The sequence below is a fragment of the Hyla sarda genome, chromosome 4, assembly GCF_029499605.1.
Source record: "Hyla sarda isolate aHylSar1 chromosome 4, aHylSar1.hap1, whole genome shotgun sequence".
NCBI lineage: Eukaryota > Metazoa > Chordata > Amphibia > Anura > Hylidae > Hyla > Hyla sarda.
In genome coordinates this window covers 161,996,072-162,003,404 of record NC_079192.1, presented here as the reverse complement: position 1 = coordinate 162,003,404, position 7,333 = coordinate 161,996,072, and the positions used below count along the sequence as shown (strand labels likewise).

Here is a 7,333-nt window from a genome sequence, read left to right as displayed (position 1 = left end):
CTGAGAACCATGTACAGCACCCCAAGAAACAGCAGTTGTGTATCTAAGCAGTTGTTGGGCTTGTAAAATAAAAAATAAAAAAATAATAATTTACTGGAATAAAAGAGAGCATAGCAATATGTGTGGTGAGAGACTGTGCACAGCACCCAACCTTCTCAAAATAATTTGGTCCAGAATCATAGCACATCCACCCTATTATGTACAGTGATGGAAGGGGGATGATTGTGAACATAGGAAGCTGAACAGTGGAGGCAGTGGGTGAAGGACTAGGCAAAACTTGTTCTAGAAGTTTCCTCCCGTCTGCTGCTGGAAAACATCAATCGTGTCTTCCTCCTCCTTTTGCAACTGTGCTGGTGTGTCCGTCTCATTAATAGGCTGCCCATCAAACTGAAATCTTATTTGCCTCATTGACAATCCCTGTCATTCACAATAAGCTTTCATCAGCTTGTTCAGTGGCATATGTTTCTTTTTTTTAACTGGAAAACAGAGCCGTCCTGGCCAGCTACCTTCAGGTTGATGTGGTCACTGTTTTCAGTTTTCACACTCTCCTTTTGTTTATCGTCCGCCATGTTGGGAATCTGGTGGAGTCGCCTCCTCACAAAGAGCCTAAACCCGCGTGGGTCGTCTCTATTAAACCCTCTTGTGTACTGATGATGCCTTTTCCTGACTGTGTCTTCCAGAAATGACTTAGCTTACATATGCTGCTGGGCTTGCCCCTAAAATTTTCGAATGGTAGCACTAGCTAACATACATGCTTAACCCCTTCCCGACCTATGACATACCTGTACGTCATGGGTGGCAAGGTGTTCCCGACCCATGACATACAGGTACGTCATGAACATTTTTGCCGCTACTCGCAGCATCCTGCAGCGCCCGGAAAGATGGTGGCTATCACTGATAGCCAGCCATCTTACCATGCGACCACGGGGGGTTTCATCCCCCACCCCCCCCAGCGATCGCTGCTATCAGCTAGTCAAATCTGAATAGCTGATAGCAGCGTTTCGCTATGAGAATACTTAGCAGCGCGGTGTGTGAGTCCGGATCACGGGGATCGGGACAAACACCGCTCTGCTAAGTGTCCCTGACCCGTCCCCCGGCGTCACTTACCCGTCCGAGCGGTGTCCCGAGCGGTCCCGGCGGCGAGCGGTGTCCTCCAGGCGGTCCCGGCGGCGCTGCGTCCCGGAGGTGAGTTTCCGGCAGCAGTGCGGCATCTTCATTGGCAGCAGTGAGATCGCCGTAAAGTGATCTCACTGCTGCCTCTGGGAGTTTCAAAACTGCAACTCCCAGCATGCCCAGACAGCCTTTGGCTTTCTGGGCATGCTGGGAGTTGTAGTTTCTCAACATCTGGAGGGCCACAGTTTGGAGACCACTGTATAATGGTCTCTGGGCATGCTGGGAGTTGTAGTTCTCTAACGTCTGGAAGAGCACAGATTGGAGACCATTATACAGTGGTCTCCAAACTGTGGACCTCCAGATGTTGCAAAACTACAACTCCCAGCATGCCCAGACTGCCCAAGCATGCTGGAAGTTGTAGTTCGGCAACATATGATCCTTCAGATATTGCCGAACTACAACTTCCAGCATGCCTGGGCAGTCTGGGCATGCTGGGAGTTGTAGTTTTGCAACAACTGGAGGCACACTAGTTGGGAAACATTGTCCGTTTCCTACCTCAGTGCCTCCAGCTGTTGCAATTGTTGCAAAACTATAACTCCCAGCATGCACTGACAGACCATGCATGCTGGGAGTTGTAGTTTTGCAACAGCTGGAGGCACACTGGTTTGGAAACACTAAGTTTGGTTGCAAAACACTTGAAAGTTTATTACTTAACTTAGTGTTTCCAAACCAGTGTTCCTCCAGCTGTTGCAAAACTACAACTCCCAGCATGCACGGACAGCCAAAGGGCATTCTCGGAGTTTGCAACAGCTGGATGTTTGCCCCCTCCCCCCAATGTGAATGTACAGGGTACACTCACATGGGCGGAGGTTTACAGTGAGTGCTGCAAGTTTAAGATGGCGCAAATTTTGCGCTGTAGCTCAAACTTCCAGTGGCAAACTTGCTGTGAACCTCTGCCCATGTGACTGTACCCTAAAAACACTACACTACACTTACACTAACCTAAAATAAAAAGTAAAAAACACTACATATACACATATCCCTACACAGCCCCCCCCCCCCTCCCCAAAAAAATGAAAAACGTCTGGTACGCTACTGTTTCCAAAACGGAGCCTCCAGCTGTTGCAAAATAATAACTCCCAGTATTGCCGGACAGCCATTGACTGTCCAGGCATGCTGGGAGTTTTGCAACAGCTGGAGGCACCCTGTTTGGGAATCATTGGCATAGAATACCCCTATGTCCACCCCTATGCAAATCCCTAATTCAGGCCTCAAATGCGCATGGCGCTCTCTCACTTTGGAGCCCTGTCGTATTTCAGGGCAACAGTTTTGGGACACATATGGGGTATCGTCGTACTCGGGAGAAATTGCCTTACAAATTTTGGGGGGCTTTTTCTTCTTTAACCCCTTATGAAAAGGTGAAGTTGGGGTCTACACCAGCATGTTAGTGTAAAAAAATATTTTTTTTACACTGACATGCTGGTGTTGCCCTATACGTTTCATTTTCACAAGAGGTAAAAGGGAAAAAAGACCCTCTAAATTTGTAATGCAATTCCTCCCGACTACGGAGATACCCCATATGTGGGCGCAAAGTGCTCTGGGGGCGCACAACAAGGCCCAGAAGGGAGAGTGCACCATATACATTTGAGGCAATTTGCACAGGGATGGCTGATTGTTACAGCAGTTCTGACAAACGCAAAACAATAAATATCCATATGTGACCCAATTTTGGAAACTACACCCCTCATGGAATTTAATAAGGGGTGCAGTGAGCATTTACACCCCACTGGTGTATGACAGGTTTTTGGAACAGTGGTCTGTGAAAATGAAAAATACAATTTTTGATTTGCACAGTCCACTGTTTCAAATATCTGTCAAACGCCAGTGGGGTGTAAATGCTCACTGCACCCCTTCTTATTAAATTCCATGGGGGGTATAGTTTCCAAAATGGGGTCCCATGTGGGGGGGGGTCCACTGTTCTGGCACCATAGGGGATTCCTAAATGGGACATGCCCCCCAAAAACCCTTTCAGAAAAACTCGCTCTCCAAAATCCCATTGTCGCTCCTTCCCTTCTGAGCCCTCTACTGCGCCCTTCGTACACTTTACATATGCATATGAGGTATTTCCTTACTCAAGAGAAATTGGGTTACAAATTTTAGGGTGATTTCTCTCCTTTTACCCCTTGTAAAATTAAAAAATTGGGTCTACAAGAAAATGCGAGTGTAAAAAATGAAGCTTTAGAATTTTCTCATTCACTTTGCTGCTATTCCTGTGAAACACCTAAAGGGTTAAAACACTTACTGAATGTCATTTTGAATACTTTGGGGGGTGCAGTTTTTATAATGGGGTCATTTATGGGGTATTTCTAATATGAAGACCCTTAAAATCCACTTCCAACCTGAACTGGGCCCTGAAAAATTACGATTTTGAAAATCTTGAGAAAAATTGGAAAATTGCTGCGGAACTTTGAAGCCCTCTGGTGTCTTTCAAAAGTAAAAACTTGCCAATTTTTTTATGCAAACACAAAGTAGACATATTATATATGTGAATCAATATGTAATTTATTTGGAATATCCATTTTCCTTTCAAGCAGATACTTTCAAAGTTAGAAAAATGCTAAATTTTCAAAATATTCATGACATTTTTAGATTTTTTACCAAGAAAGGATGCAAATATCAGTGAAATTTTACCAATAACATAAAGTAGAATATGTCACGAAAAAACTTTCTCTGAATCAGAATGGTAAGTAAAAGCATTCCAGAGTTATTAATGTTTAAAGTGACAGTGGTCAGATTTTCAAAAAATGCCCAGGTCATGAAGGTGAAAATGGGCTGGGTCATGAAGGGGTTAATAGAGATTTAAGCATTCATCTAGTAATCTTAGGGGTTATGAAACCCTCTTGTGTACTCATGCTGCTGCCTGCTCCTGACTGTATCTTTCAGCAACTACATGGTTTAGTGATGCTGCTGGGCTTGGGCCTTACATTTTTGGATGGTTGCACTAGCTAACATGCATCTTTAATAGAGATGCTAACATTCACTTTTTAATGTTGGGGTTGTGTACCCCTCTTGTGTACTCATGCTGCAGCCTATTCCACTCTGTGTGTTTCAGGAACTCCTTGGCTTACTGTTGCTGCTGGGCCTGGCCCAAATTTTTTTTTTTATGGTAGCACTAGCTAACATACATCTTCAATAGAGATTTCAATATTCATCTTTTTTATCTTAGGGGTTGTAATTTTTTCAAGACTGAGGCCCTTTGGCCGTCAACATCATATTACCTGTGGAATTATTACAAAAATCCAATAAAATATGTTGGAGCAATAGCAATGAACCATAACTAATTAAATGGAACATTCATACTTTCATAGTCAGGGGGGCACTGAGAGGCAGGGGTTGGAACAGGTGGTATCTCGCCTGGTGGAGGACCGCCAGCTTGATGCTCACCAGAATTACATTTTCACATCAAATTACATTAAATATGACATAAATGATCTCTTTATCATCTTCAATTTTGACACCTTGTGATCTCCCTGCTGCCACATAGACACTATGCAGCAGTGATTCTAATGGCCATGCCTGTAATCTGCATGCCATAGTGAATAACGGTATGACTTCACTAACCTACCACACTCCCTATGCGTGTTACAGCAAGGCAAAGTGTTCTACACCCCTTTTGAGGCTCTCTGTAGGCCAGAAATAGCCATTTCAATACAGTTTCACCGTGAATTTATTCGACCTGAAATGAACTTTTCGGAAAAATTTGGCAAACCGAACTGAATTTTTGAAAAGTTCGCTCATCTCTACTGCATATGTTAACGCAGGGCCATGGTGCCAACATTGGGACCCTGGCCACGCTTCACCTTCTGCCGACATATCTTGCATGTGACCAGGTTAACATCCTCTGGATGGCCAAGTAGCTGATTTTCCCACCAACAGTCCGCACTGATTGACTGCTACTGCTGCCGATTTCAGGAGCCCCTGTTCCACTACCTCCTGGGAAGGTAGGCTGCCACGAAGCAGGTGATCTACTCCAGGCACGTTTGGCTCCAGACTGTCCACTTCTGCCACCATGTTGACTGCCAACCATGCTACCCCCTTGCTGGCTCAGCTGCTGCATCACAGGCAAACTGTAACCCTCTTCTCCTGTTGATGATGAAGCCCCTTCTGCATCCAGCCCCTAAGTGTGATTAGCTTAATCAACATCGAGTTGTGTCTGCATGTCACTGATGTCCTCCTCGGGTTCCTCAACAGTGTCTGCTTCAGAAGCCTGAATGCTCGCAACACCACCTCCCATGCCACTCTCCGCATCACTACTTGCCTGCCTAGCAAGGTAAGTGGATGTCTCCTCCACTTCTTGGCTGGGCAGTAGCTGCTGACTGTCCTCTAGATCAGTGGTTCTCAACCTTTTCGGCGACTGTACCGCCAAGGCCTGAAAGTATGTCCGCAGGTACCCCCTCATGCGGAACTTGCGCGCGAGGGGTACCCGCGGACAAAAGGCGTGTTTTTACCTTTATACTAATGCATCCCCCTCCATCTTAATCCCCTTGTGCTATTATTTCCCCCTCCATCTTAATCCCCTTGTGCCATTATTCCCCCTCCTTCTTAATCCCCCTGTCCCACCATTCCCACCTCCCTCTGATCCCCTTTTGCCATTATTCCCCCTCCATCTTAATCCCCTTGTGCCATTATTATCCAATATGGCAAAAGGGGATTAAGATGGAGGGGGAATAATAGCACAAGGGGATTAAGATGGAGGGGGGGGAGGATAATCACCCCCCCCCCCCATTTTAATCTTTTGTGCCATTATTCCTCCCTCTCTCTGATCCTCTTGCGCCATTTTCCCACCTCCATCTTTAGCCCCTTGTGCCATTATTCCCCCTTCCATTTTAATCCCCTTGCACCATTCCCCCTTCCTCTGATAATAATGGCACAAGGGGATTAAGATGGAGGGGGGGGGGGGGGAAATGACACAAGGGGATTAAGATGGAGGAGGAATAATAGCACAAGGGGATTAAGATGGGGGGGGGGGTAATCAACCCCCCTCCTTCATATTAATCCCCTTGTGTCATTATTCACCCCTCGCTCTGATCCCCTTTTGCCATTTCCCCCCCCCTCCATCTTAATCCCCTTGTGCCATTATTTTCAGATATGGCAAAAGGGGATCAGAGGAAGGGGGAATAATGGCACAAGGCGATTAAGATGGAAGGGGAGAGGGATAATGGTGGAGGGGGGGTAATAAAGCACAAGGCATTACATTTTAATGCCTTTTGCTTTATTACTCCCCATCCCCCCTCCGCCATTATCCCTCTCCCCCTCCATCCTAATGCTTCTTCCCATACATCCCCCCTCCGCTCCATACAGTCCCCCTCCGTCCCATACAGTCCACCCTCCGTCCCATACAGTCCACCCTCCGTCCCATACAGTCCCCCCTCCGTCCCATACAGTTGTTTACCTGGCGTCCTGCGGTCCCATTGCCTGCTCCTTCACAAGATGTTCGGCAGGGCCGCACTGACATGTGACGTCCCCCTGCGCTGTGCGGCAACTCCTCGCAACGTCAGGGGAGGCCACACATCTCCCTTGCAACCACGCAGCTCACTTACTTAGCTATGCGCTATGCGCTGACAAATATTGGCCAATGCATGGCCGGTATTTGTCAGTGCTTTCGCGTACCCCCTGACAGCCCCTGGCGTACCCTAAGGGGTACGCGTACCCCAGATTGAGAACCCAGGCTCTAGATCGTCCTCACTAAATAGTGAAGCTGATTCTCCACAATATACTTCTGTTGGGGAGGGAGCAGCATAGGACAGAGGCAATGGAAAGATAAGAACTGCTCCTGGGCCATGCCAACTGAGGGTTGTGTCTGAGGAACCCACCGACTGTTGACTGTGGGTGTCAGGTGTCACTTGTGATGAAGTGGATGACCGTGTTAACCAATCGATGACAGCAGATGGGTTGCTGGTCGAGACACGACCGCTAGCTAGTACTGGGAGCTCAGGCCTCTCGCTGCAACTCCTGCTGCCACTCGCCCCTAGTCTGCTGCGACCTCTGACTGATGAATGTAGGCTTCTGCCACTCCTCTGTGCACGTCCTGGCACTTCTCTGCCTGACATACTTAGTGCGTATATGAGGGGAGTACTATACGCTGCACTAAGCTTAAAACAGTATTTGTCTACACCACAAGCAGATGTGTACTTTTGCCTGGACTTTCACAGTATATAGG

General features: G+C 47.0%; 1 pseudogene; it reads right to left on the bottom strand.

Annotated features, from left to right (window-relative positions):
- Positions 1 to 270: 270 nt before the first annotated feature.
- On the bottom strand, positions 271 to 569 carry LOC130366931 (small ubiquitin-related modifier 2-like; annotated as a pseudogene).
- Between the last annotated feature and the right edge of the window lie 6,764 nt (positions 570 to 7,333).